General features: G+C 43.9%; 1 protein-coding gene across 15 annotated transcripts in view; it reads right to left on the reverse strand.

The window, feature by feature from the left end:
• LOC140424893 (sickle tail protein-like) overlaps positions 1 to 13,516 on the reverse strand; it is a 931,095-nt gene that overhangs the window by 384,274 nt on the left and 533,305 nt on the right. Inside the window, exon 1 of one of the 15 annotated variants that reach the window (XM_072508480.1) lies at positions 6,600 to 6,618. The exons of the other annotated variants lie outside the window; for them this stretch is intronic. The gene's annotated coding sequence lies outside the window, so the exon portion shown is untranslated. Of the gene's footprint in view, positions 1 to 6,599; positions 6,619 to 13,516 lie in introns of those variants that run through there. 15 annotated transcript variants of the gene reach the window in all.

Below are 13,516 nucleotides of genomic sequence, written 5' to 3' on the forward strand. Positions count from 1 at the left end.
GCTGACGGGCCCGATCCTAGAGCCAAACCTTCAATCACTCACTTGGCAGGAGCTTCCAAGGTGAGATCGGTCCTTGGACGCTAAGTCGCAGGTATTCCTTTCTCAAGCTCCTTTTCCAGGCCTCCTCTTGCTGCTGGGTGTTCTCAAAGAATTGTGACCCTTCAACCAGGAGGATACTCCAAGTAGGTCGCTTCTGAGCAAATGTTTCCCAGGCATTGACGTCCATGTACCATTTATTGAGATGTGGAGATGCTGGTGTTGGACTGGAGTGAGTACAGTAAGAAGTCTTACAACACCAGGTTAAAGTCCAACAGGTTTGTTTTGAATCACTAGCTTTAGGAGCACTGCTCCTTCCTCAGGTGAATTTCGGAGCAGTGCTCCGAAAGCCATTTATTGAGGTAAGCCTTCAAACTGTCTTTGAAGAGCTTCCTTTGGCCTCCTCTTGTTCGGATCCTTCCTTGAGCTGGGTGAAGAAGATTTGCTTTGGCAGTCGGGACTCTGGCATCCTAAGTATATGGGCGGCCCAGCGGAGTTGGTTTCAGATGATCATGGCCTCAATACTGCTGCTATTGACTCCTTCAGGGACACTAATGTTAGCATGTCTGTCCTCCCAGCTGATTCAGAGCTAAACTACATTTGGATTTTGCAATATATTTTAAGCTGTGTTGTTTAAGAGTCTCCCTGATATAATGTTCATCCTTACAAACCTCAGTGATTACTTCAAATGCTTTAACAAAGTTTAATGCCTTAGGTGATATATGCAGGCCTCCTGTAAGCTAATGTGAACTATCTCTCGAACAGATATTTCTGCGAATCAACCACCCACCCCCAATTGTATAACTGCCAAAGGACACCCCAAAGAGGAGAGATGTGCCAGGACACTGCGCTGCTGCAGCTGCTACTTTTAGACGTTGAGCTTGTAACATTAACAACTGACATACCAAAACTCTCCCTTCCCTCCCCTTTTCGCATAGGCAGTAGTTGTGTTTATGTGGAAAATATATTTTATTGACCGTTGTGATTCGGTGAGAAATATATTTTATTGCAAGAAATTTGTGATGGTTGATGTAGTTTTATATAATTGTTCAGCTGATAAAGTTAAGCGTTAAGTTAAATGTTAACTGGTTTCCAAGTTACATATAAAATTATTTTTGTTAATAAATGTTTCACATTAAATTTAAGAAGCTTTGACAAATGTCTTACTGAAACATCGAAACACAATATTCAATTGAGATAAATAAAAATGAATAATATAATTGAAGTAAACAAGGCAGAAATGTATTTAACACAATAACAGGGTGCCACACTAGTTAGCACTGCTGCCTCATAACACCAGGGACCAGTGTTCAATTTGGGCATTGGGTGACTGCGTGGTGTTTGCACATTCTCGCCATGTCCGCATGAGTTTCCTAGCACCATAGAGTTCCTACAGTGCAGAAGGGGGCCATATAGCCCATCATGGCTGCACCAGCCCTTTGAAAGAGCATCCTAACTAGGTCCACTCTCCCGCCCTATCACCGGAAACTAATCTGTACATCCCTGGACACCAAAGGGCAACTTAGATTGGCCAATACACTCAACCCGCACATCTTTAGACTATGGGAGGAAACCAGAGCACCGCACGCAAACACGGGGAGAACATGCACTATGTCGCCGACATTTCCTTCGGTTGCTTTGTTTTCCTCCTACAGTCCAAAGGTGTGCATGTTAGGTGGATTGGCCTTGCTAAATTGACCCTTAGTGTCCAACCGTTAGTTGGGCTTGTGGGGATAGGGTGAGGGTGTGGGCAGGGTACTTTTCAGAGTGTTGGCGCAGACCTGATGGGCCAAATGGCTTTTCTCTGCAGTGATTCTATAAGGACAGTGACAGTAAAAAGCTTGGGTTGCATTTAAAATTTTATGACCATAATCTAAATTAAAACATGAGAAAATTTTTAAGTATGCCAAATGTATAGTTACATAGTACAGTGCAGATTTAAATAGTTTCCCAGATTTAAAACAAATAACCTAACCTACGTTCGCCTACAAATGATCACCTTTAGTCATAAAAAACAATTAAAAACTACTTTATAAGAATCAACATGAATACCTGTTTAACAAAATGGGCAAAAAAACTATTTTAAAAAACTTCCACATACCTTTAAAACACTTGTTAAAATAATTACCTGTTCTCTTCAATTTAAATCTGTTGTTTAAATGCCTGCCCTCAATGGGTGTTCCCAACTGGCTGTGTCAAAAGGGGGTGGGGCTGCATTTCTCCTGCACCGTGCTGGAGCCTGAGCAGAACAGGACGCTTGAGGTCCAAGCCTGCTGCAGGGAAAGGAAAGTTGGATGCATCCTCGGAGTGCAAATAAGTGCGCAGTTTTCTCTATTAAAATCGGCAGCCGGAAGTTACGGGCCAATTTTCCATTTCCTTAAACACATTACTGGTTACATATGAAGTTAATATCATAATGTCATTAAATTATAAAGCACATGTTAGGTGGCAGTGGTTAGCACTGCTGCCTCACAGCACCAGAGTACAATTCCGGCCTTGGTGACTGTCTATCTGGAGTTTCCACTCTCCAGCAGGGGCTATTTAGCACAGGGCTAAATCGCTGGCTTTGAAAGCAGACCAAGGCAGGCCAGCAGTACGGTTCAATTCCCGTAACAGCCTCCCTGAACAGGTGCCGAAATGTGGCGACTAAGGGCTTCATTTGAAGCCTACTTGTGACAATAAGGGATTTTCATTTCATTTCATTTTCATTCATCTCCCTGGGTTGGCGTGGGTCGTGTGCAGATTAAATGAATTGGACATGCTAAATTGCCCCAGTGTCAAGGTATGTACAGGTTAGGTTGTGGGGTTAGGGCGGGGGTAGTGGGACTAGGTAGGGTGCTCTTTCAGAGTGTCGGTGCAGGCTCGATGGGCTGAATGGCCTCCTTCTGCACTGTAGGTAATCTATGGTTCTATATTATTCTCCATTACATCAGCTTATTTTATAGAATCTTAACAGCGCAAAAGGAAACCATTCAATCCACCATTTCAATGCTAGCTCGTTGTAAGACATCTAGTAAGTCCCACATGCCCATTTTTCCTCTATAGAGCTGCAAAGATTTCTTTTCAAGTATTTGTCTCATTTATTTTTGAAGGTTACTATTGAAGCTGTTTATACCACCCTTTCAGACTATGCAGATGAAAATAACCACATAAAAAGAATTCTCATTCAATTCAGGTTCTTTTGCCAATTGTCTCAAATCGGTGTCCTTTCCTTAATGGTCCTTTTGCTAACAGAAATAGCTTCACCTTTCCACGTTATTAGAACTCTTGAGAATTTTGAAGGTCTCCAAAATTTCTCTTTAACATTCTCTGCTCCAAGTAGAACAATCCAGTTTTCCTGCCCTATCCACATAGCTGAAGCCCCATCAGCCTGGTTAAAAAAAACAGAAATTGCTGGAAATGCTCAGCAGGTTGGGCAGCATGCGCGGAGGTGGAAACAGAGTTAATGATTCAGGTCGAAAAGCTGGCAAGTTATCCGGCTGATGGCAGTGATGTGCCACGGAAAAATCGTGAATGCGCAGTCTCCGACTGCCCATCCATCAACTCAAAATAAAGTCTTAGGCTACAAATCCTCACTTTTCATATATAGAACAAAGATGTTAGTAAGCATTTTGAATTGCCAGTGGTAATTATCAGTCCACTGCTAATGTTTGACTCTAATTAAAATGGATGGGGCAATATTTTACTGTTGGCTGCTGATAACACTTCATTAGCCTTAACTGTTACATGACCAATTACCCACGATGGTGTGTTTTTAAACAAAACTTCAAAAGCAATACGTATTGTTAGACCTACTGTTAATATTGCATTATTGTAATTTTACTTTCTCAGTTTAGATGAGAAGTAAATTGATGTTCATAAAAATTAAAAAACGTTGTTGCAAAGAGCCTGCCACAAAGAACTCATTGCATTTGCACTTCTGTACAAAAGTTGAATGCAAACACTCCACAAAAACCATAGAAACATTAGGGCATAGAAAAAAATAATTCAGCCCATTACGTCTGAGCCGGCTGAGAAACAATCTTGCTGCCTCCGATTCCATTGACGTGCTTCCACTGTTCCTGACTTTTCTGGGCATTTCACCTAAACAAGATCCTACCCCATTAATTATGTGAGTTACCAAGAGAAAATACTCCTCTGGAACTAAGAGAAAAGGGCATAAAGTGCAGCACTCTAGCAGTCGCCACCTCGTGTATGTCTTCCCTTACATAACGCCACTGGAAGTCCCACACTTATCCAGATTCAGTTCCATTTGCCACTTTTCTGCCCACTCAACAAAACCATCAATATTATTCTGGAGTTCACAGCTATCATCTTCATGATGAACTACATAGCCGATTTTTGTGTCATCTGCAAATTACCCAATCATGCCTCCCACATTTAAGTTCAAATCACTAATATACACACCACAAACAGCAGGGGAGCCTACAGGCCAATGGAACACCAATGGAAACTAAAAGAGGGGTGCCCAAATTTGGATCCATGGGATCCTCTGTCACGTCTCCCCCATTTTCCGGCGCGACACACCCCCACTAGCAGCGGGATCCTCCGTTCCGGCAGCCAGCGAATGGGATTTCCCATTGTGGCCACCCGTGGGTGTGGGTGTGTTGCCGGCAAAGCGGAGGATCCCCCAGGGTCCCAGGTTCGATTCCCTGCTGGGTCACTGTCTGTGCGGAGTCTGCACGTTCTCCCCGTGTCTGCTTGGGTTTCCTCCGGGTACTCCGGTTTCCTCCCACAGTTCAAAGATGTGCAGGTTAGGTGGATTGGCCATGATAAATTGCCCTTAGTGACCAAAAAGATTAGGAGGGGATAGGTGGAAGTGAGGGCTTAAGTGGGTCGGTGCAGACTCGATGGGGCAAATGGCCTCCTTCTGCAGTGTATGTTCTATGAATAAGAATCCTGCAGCCAGCCTCAGATTGGAGGAGCTTGGACAACAAAGTGATGGGAAGAGCGGGCCTCAGAATGGAACTCGGGGGTGGGGGGGGGGGTGCAGAGCTGCTGCCGGAGCATGAGAAAGAGGGGTATGAGAGACAGACATGAATTTGTGTAAGAGTGACATGGGTGTGTGAGCATGTGAGGGAGAGAGAGGTGAGTTGGTGTGTGCGAGGGAGAGAGGGAGGAGAGGGTATGTGTGAGGGAGAGAGGTGCGAATATCCTATGAGTATCAGCTTTTCAGCATATCATCCCATTAAAAGTGACAGAGGACTTAAATATCTTCCAAAATAAAAAAGGACTTTTTAGATTATTTCCACTTCTAAACTTGGGCACTACTTCTAGCGGTTAATGTTAAGGAGCTATCGCTTGGCCAGGGATTAATGTGAGGGGGCCATGTTGCTGGTGAATGTATTTGTGACTGTAGCTGTTCATAATTCCTAATATATTCATAGATATAGCTAGAAAAGACTTGTAACATTCAATTTTAGTGTTCACAGCTATTTCCTAGCAAAGGAAAGGAGGCGTCAACATTGTGAGAATGCTTGGGGTTCCCCAATGCACTTGGGAGGTCATTAGGAGTTCCGCAGCTTGAAAGTTTGGGAAACCCTGCGCAAAAAAAAATCAATCATTCATTATCCTTTGTCTACTGTCACCAAGCCAATTTAAGATCCAACGCACCACATCCCCCTATATCCGATAGGCTTTTACTTTTCTGACCAGTCTGCCACGTTTGGGCCTTGTTAAATGCCTTAATAAAATCCCTGTAGACCCCATCCACCTTATTTTTTGTCATTTTGTAATTGTCATTTGGTAACCAATGGGTTAATGACAGTAAATACATTTGTTAAAAGGCAAACATTGGCTAACAGGCTTGTTTCAGTTCTTTGATGAAGGAACAGAGATTTTGATGCGAGCATGGTGCAGCCAAAATTAGGGCTTTCATAGAATTTACAGTGTAGGAGACCATTCAGCCCATCGAGTCTACACCAGCTCCCGGAAAGAGCACCCTATCCAAGGTCAACACCTCCACCCTATCCCCCTAACCCAGTAACCCCACCCAATACTAAGGGCAATTTTGGACACGAAGGGCAATTTATCATGGCCAATCCACCTAACCTGCACATCTTTGGACTGTGGGAGGAAACCGGAGCACCCGGAGGAAACCCACGCACACACGGGGAGGATGTGCAGACTCCGCACAGACAATGACCCAAGCTGGAATCGAACCCGGGACCCTGGAGCTGTGAAGCAATTGTGCTATCCACAATGCTACCGTGCTGCCCAAAGGTTTGAAAAAAAATGCCACATAATTTAAGTTCAGGTCTAGAATCCACAGGCCTGAACTCAAAATGTTAGAACGCAAAAGTGGAAACTTTAATCACTTGTTATTTCCTTCAGGCTTGGGTGATGCCAGGAGCCTGGCTGTGTTGAGCGGTCACCGGCATTAACAAACTTCAGTTTCAGGTTAAAAATAAATGTAAATTCACAATTATTAAATGATTTGCATTTTATCTATTAGTAACAAAACACTTCACCCACTACACTTCAACACAAGGGCAATGAAAGTAAACAGTTGTAACCATCCTCCATTTCATTCAGGACAAGATTCACATTTGACCAGAACTTACCTGCTCCCACTTATAGAACAGGACTACTTTCTTGCAAAGTTTACCATTTCTGGATGAACTACTCTTTTCTAGCCTTTTTTTTTACATCTTCAAAGGTAAGCTGAAATCTACGCGGAATCAGCACATCTAAAAACTAAAAATCACACTTCGGTGCAACACTTATTTTCTTTTATGCCATCATTCCAGCACTGCTATCTTTTCAGCTAATTCCTGAAACAACTTTTTTTAAAAGTTCTCACCACTGAAACAAAGACTTCCATTGTTACAACAGGTCCCCCCCCACCCCGCTAGGGAACAGACAACACACATCAGGTGACAATGAATAAATGATTATGTATGCACATGTTTGATCCAATCGGAAGAGTCCAATTATCAGATCTGTTGGCTGCTCATCAAATGAACCCAGTCACAGCAGTCATTAAAACAGGTTATTACTTTGTGTTGCAACAACAGAGTAAGCAAAAAGGCTCAATTTGATCCAGCTACATGGGCTATTCCCACATTAAAATACCGTTGAATACGTTTGCTCTCACAAATGTAAAGAATTCAAACTCAGTTTCAATTACATTCAAACACTGCAGTCCACAATCTCCAATAACCCATGTAAACCAAGTGTTTCTTTGTATCTTTTCCAGTTTTTTTCCAGTGAAGTATCCCATTTCCTAGAAAAATTCACCAGTAACTATATGCGGCCCTCAACATATACTTTGATCCTTCTTACTTTGTGTTGCCTACACAGTTGGGAAAATTTACTCTGTTTCTTGACAATGGTGGTTTCGAAGCATTTAAAATCATGGAGGGAAATTCTTTTGTGTTTCTCGGGTTCGGTGTGGGATCCAGCAGAACACTCAGTTTCATGATTACTGTGAATAATTCCTCCTCGCGGCTCAAATACATTAAGTAAATTGAGTTAGGTTTCCAAACTGCTTGCATTAACTCTGCAACTTGGAGTAGCTCGATCTGCTCCCTGGAAGTTATTTGATAATCAATCATCTTAAAAAGTTTATATTTTGCATCAAGGTAAAAGCTGGAATGAATATGCAAAATATCAAAAACTGCTACAGAGTGTTGGCCATTTCCATAAAATAACATCAAATATACTAAACACGATAATCATTACATTGGAAAGATTCTATAATCATTACATTGGAAAGATTCTAGCAGAATGTTCAATGTTCCTTCATCTATGCTTGGATCTTTCTTGATGATACATGCATTATGATGATCATAGTTAATACCGCAGGGCTATCTATTTCCCCATCAGGTTGAAAGTATGTGAGAATTCTCACTGGGTGGTCAAGTGTACTTGAAATGTTCTAACAGCAGGAACTAACAGCTAATTATTCAACAGGGATTTGGGTTTCAACTCCTCCTGCAAATGCTGGACTAAAAGGTTATACACTTAAAACAAGTTCTCCCCTTGAAGTAATCTCTCAGTAGTTACTTCTCCTAACTTCATGAAGATGCATCAATGATTGATTGTTGTGTTCAGGAAACAGGAAGAAAATGCTATGGACCAGTACCCCCCCATACAGTATGATTTTTCAAAACGTGCAGGCAAATACACATTTAGATAGCACAGCAGCCACAGATACATAGAACATAGAACAATACAGCGCAGTACAGGCCCTTCGGCCCACGATGTTGCACCGAAACAAAAGCCATCTAACCTACACTATGCCATTATCATCCATATGTTTATCCAATAAACTTTTAAATGCCCTCAATGTTGGCGAGTTCACTACTGTAGCAGGTAGGGCATTCCACGGCCTCACTACTCTTTGCGTAAAGAACCTACCTCTGACCTCTGTCCTATATCTATTACCCCTCAGTTTAAAGTTATGTCCCCTCGTGCCAGCCATATCCATCCGCGGGAGAAGGCTCTCACTGTCCACCCTATCCAACCCCCTAATATACAATCTTCCCTACCAGGAAAGTTGAGCAATTATCCTAATTCACATCAAGTCCGGTTCACCCATCACTCTTGTGCTGGCTGACCTATTTTTTTAAACTGTCAACTATGGTGCCCAACACCTATGAAAAACCTAAAGCAACTTACAATCCTCCAAACGTAACAGACATCGACAGATGCTGAAAGAGGCCCTCATAAGAATGGGATATGGCGCTTCCAGTCGGGGAACACTTCAGCAATCAAGGGCATTCAGCCTCTGATCGTCGGGTAAGTGTCCTCCAAGGCGGCCTTCAGGATGCACAAAATGCAGAATCACCGAGCAGAAACTGATAGCCAAGTTCCGCACGCATGACTACAGCCTCAACCCGGACCTTGGATTCATGTCTCACTCCATTCAACCCCCACCATCTGGCCTGGGCTTGCAAAATCCTACCAACTGTCCTGGTTTGAGACAATTCACACCTCTTTAACCTGTGATTATCCCTCTCTCCAGTTGCAGCGTCTGGACCTGTGAAGACTTAATTACCTGCAAAGACTCATACAGTATCATCCTGCATCATTGACTTTCTATATATGTGTTTCTGGAAGCCACCTCTTCACTCACCTGACGAAGGAGCTGTGCTCCGAAAGCTAGTGATTCCAAACAAACCTGTTGGACTTTATCTGGTGTTGTAAGACTTCATAGTCTGCCCACCCCAGTCCAACGTCGGCACCTCCACATTATAAATACTAAAACCATTAAAAATGAATGTTAAATACTTCTGATCAGAATGTCAAAACAGAAAGAATGGTTGATCAATTAAATCAATGCATGGGATTTGTTTCAAGGTAAAGTCATCCGAAGTTCAAACTACTTTTTAACCATTTATTCAAAGTTCATAAGATAAACTCAGTTAACAAAGTTGTAAACTAATTAACTGCAGTTCCTCACAAAAAACAGCTGCAAAGCCTCCTGACTGCCTTGACTGCCCATTGAATCACGAACAGAAATTCAAGTTGAACAATTTAACTTAATCTGTGGTTAAAAAATAAAGTCAATGGATGTTATCAACATCAAACCCTAAAAATTATCAAAATTTTATATTAGGTTCAACCCGAGTATGTTTTTTTGTGGGATGTGAGCTTCGTTGGCAAGACCAACATTTTTTGCCCACCCCTACTTGCCCTTGAACCATTGCCATTTCAAAGGGTAGTTACAAATCAAACACACTACTGTGCATCTGGAGTCACATGTAGGCCAGAATAGATAAGGGGCAGATTTCCTTTCCTAAGGGACATTTGTGAGCAGACAGGTTTTTACGAGTCGATTCATGGTCATCATTACTGAGCTTTTCAATTCAAGATTTTTAGTAATTTACTTTAAATTCCACTAGCTACCATGGTGGGATTTGAATCCATATCCCAAGAACATTAGCCAGGGCATGCTGATTATAATCCAGTGACATTACCACTACACCCCCATCAGTCCATATCTAGGACTGATCACCATGGTTATTTACAGGCTTCCAAATCAAATTACTAAGGAGTCCTCACCAATAGTTTCTATTTACCTTATATGAGAAGCGACTCTTTCTATAAAGACATGATCCACTTATTTAGAACATAAGGCTTAGGACCAAACTATGTGACCCAAGTTGATAAGTAATCTGAATACTATTTGTAATTAACCAGTTAAAACTGTTAGCTTTCCACCCAGACTTGAAAATATCAGAAAGCTTTGCCCCTTCCAGCAGAGGCAAGTAGAGCGGAGCTGCTGATTGGCTGTTGCGGGGGAAATTTGCATACGTGCATTGTGGACACCCTAACTTGAAGGTGTACCTGAGCAAGAGACCCTAGGTGTTCAACGAAGGCAAGCATCCAGCAGATGCCAGTAGAGCAGAGCTGCTGATGGCTGTTACAGGGGAAATTTGCATACGTGCATTGTGGTCACCCAAACTTGAAGGTGGTTTGTGGAGGAGCTGTTGTCAAGTGACACTTAAACACAAAACATTTCTTCAGTGTTTCCCTCCCTACCCCCTCCTCTAACCAAAAAAAACAACCGCTGTAAAGATCAAAAAGAAGGCTCGAGGGCAGGTAGAAGTAGAAAGAAGTTGAACCGTGATGTCACAGCCTGCAGGTAAGTGATTGGCTGGTGACTGGTAAGTAGTTTTTCTTTTCTTTTCCCTCAGGTGTTATCTTGCGGGGCGCAGAGGTTGCTGAGTGAGTGCTTGCTGAGAAGGGGAGCAAAAACATTTTTAAACTTACTGTAGGGAGTTTCCAGCTGAATCCAGTCGGACTGAGGACAGAGTGACTGCTGGGTAAGTAGTAAATATTTAAATTGTTTGCACAGGCCAATAACAACTGATTGCTGTTTTTGTGTGGGGCGCAGTGGTTGCTGGTTAAGTGTATTATTTTTTACCTGTATTTAAGTTGGGCAGTTTCTAAACCTTAGACACTACACTTGTAGTGTCCCCCACTCTTCCACCTCCTTTAACCTAAGGGGTAGAGTGAATAACAGGTAAGCTTTTTTTTAATCTAGAGGGGATGGCAGGGAAGGTAGTGCAATGTTCCTCCTGCAGAAGTTAGGGAACTGGAGCTGGATGAACTTCGGATCATTCGGGAGGCAGAGGTGGTCATAGATAGAAGCTTCAGGGATGTAGTTACTCCGAAGAATGAAGATAGATGGGTGACGGTGAGAGGGGCTGGGAGGAAGCAGTCAGAACAGGGATCCCCTGTGGTCGTTCCCCTGAGTAACAAGTATACTGCTTTGGATACTGTTGGGGGGGGGGACTTACTAGGGGAAAGCCATGGGGTACAGGTCTCTGGCACAGAGTCTGTCCCTGTTGCTCAGAAGGGAAGGGGGGAGAGGAGTAGAGCATTAGTCATTGGAGACTCCATAGTTAGGGGGATAGATAGGACATTCTTGGGAACGAGAGAGACTCGCTGTTGGTGTGTTGCCTCCCAGGTGCCAGGGTCCGTGATGTCTCAGATAGTGTTTTCGGGATCCTTAAGGGGGAGGGGGAGCAGCCCCCAAGTCGTGGTCCACATAGGTACCAACGACATAGGTAGGGATAGGGATGGAAGGCAGGAATTCAGGGAGCTAGGGTGGAAACTTAGATCTAGGACAAACAGAGTTATTATCTCTGGGTTGTTACCCGTGCCACGTGCTAGCAAGACGAGGAATAGGGAGAGAGAGGAGTTGAACACGTGGTTACAGGGATGGTGCAGGAGGAAGGGTTTCAGATTCCTGGATAATTGGGGCTCATTCTGGGGTAGGTGGGACCTCTACAAACGGGATGGTCTACACCTGGACCAGAGGAGTACCAATATCCTGGGGGCAAAATTTGCTAATGCTCTTCGGGAGGGTTTAAACTAGTTCAGCAGGGGATTGGGAACCTGAATTGTAGCTCCAGTATACAGGAGGTTGAGAGTAGTGAGGTCATGAGTAAGGTTTCAAAGTTGCAAGAGTGTACCGGCAGGCAGGAAGGTGGTTTAAAGTGTGTCTTCTTCAATGCCAGGAGCATCCGGAATAAGGTGGGTGAACTTGCTGCATGGGTTGGTACCTGGGACTTCGATGTTGTGGCCATTTCGGAGACATGGATAGAGCAGAGACAGGAATGGTTGTTGCAGGTGCCAGGGTTTAGATATTTCAGTAAGCTTCCCACTGATTACTTCACCTCTTGGTTCCCTGACTTTCCCTTCCCCCCCAATCTCTAGTTTAAAGTCCTATTGACCACCCTATTTACTCTTTTCGCCAGAACACTGGTCCCAGCTCGGTTCAGGTGGAGACCATCCCAACGGTATAGGTCCCCCTGTCCCAAAACTGATGCCAGTGTCCCATGAAAAGGAACCCCTCTTTCCCACACCACTCTTTCAGCCACGTGTTAACTTCCCTTATTCTTGCCTCCCTATGCCAATTTGCACGTGGCTCGGGCAGTAATCCGGAGATTATGACCCTTGAGGACCTGTTTTTTTAAATTTGAATCCGAGCTCTTTATAATCTCTAAACAGGTCCTCTTTTCTAGACTTGCCTATGTTGTTTTTACCGACATGGACCACAACAACTGGATCCTCCCCCTCCCTCTCCAGGATCCTTTCAAGCTGGTCAGAGATGTCCCGCACCCGAGCATCGGGCAGGCAACATACCATGCGGGACTCTTTATCCTGCTCACAAAGGATACTATCTATCCCCCTGATAATAGAATCCCCTACAACTACAACTTGCCTATTTACACCCTCCCCTTGAATGGCCTGCTGAACCATGGTGCCTTGGTCAGCTAACTCATCCTTCCTGCAGCCCTGTTCGCCATCCACACAGGGAGCAAGTGCCCCATACCTGTTGTACAGGGTCAAGGGCTGAGGCTCCTGAGTTCCTGACTGCTGGTTCCCTTTACCTGCCTGACTTGCAGTCACACCCTGCTGTCCCTGGCCACTGGCAGGATTTAAACTACTTACTCTGACAGGTGTGACTGCCTCCTGAAACACAGTGTCCAGGCAAGTCTCCCCCTCCCGGATGTGCCTCAGTGTTTGAAGCTCAGACTCCAGCTCATCAACTCTGAGCCGGAGCTCTTCGAGCAGCCAACACTTACTGCAGATGTGGTCGCTGCAGCTCGCAGTGGGATCTGCCAGCTCCCACATCAAGCAGCTCAAGTACATCACCTGACCAGCCATCACTAATTAATTAATTAGTTTAATTTAAGTTTACGAGTTTAGCTGTTTTTTTTTCAAATTTGGGGCAGATTTGCTATCAACCAATCAGATCACAGCTTCCCTCTGACGTCACTTTTGGGGGGGAAAACTGTAAAACAGGAAGTTACCGTTTTTATACTCACAGAGACTGCTTCTCCTCCTCCGAACGGCTCCCAAAATTAGGCCCGAAGAAAGAGAGAGAACAAAACAGTCGGGAAAAAGCACCTTCTCCCACTCTTCACCGAATTACCTCACTGCACCAAATTACCAAATTCTCACTCTGTCTGTGTCTCACTCACTCAGGCTGTGTCTCCTTGACCAGCGCAATGCTTACTAA

This window comes from Scyliorhinus torazame, chromosome 6, assembly GCF_047496885.1.
Source record: "Scyliorhinus torazame isolate Kashiwa2021f chromosome 6, sScyTor2.1, whole genome shotgun sequence".
In the NCBI taxonomy this organism is placed as follows: Eukaryota; Metazoa; Chordata; class Chondrichthyes; order Carcharhiniformes; family Scyliorhinidae; genus Scyliorhinus; species Scyliorhinus torazame.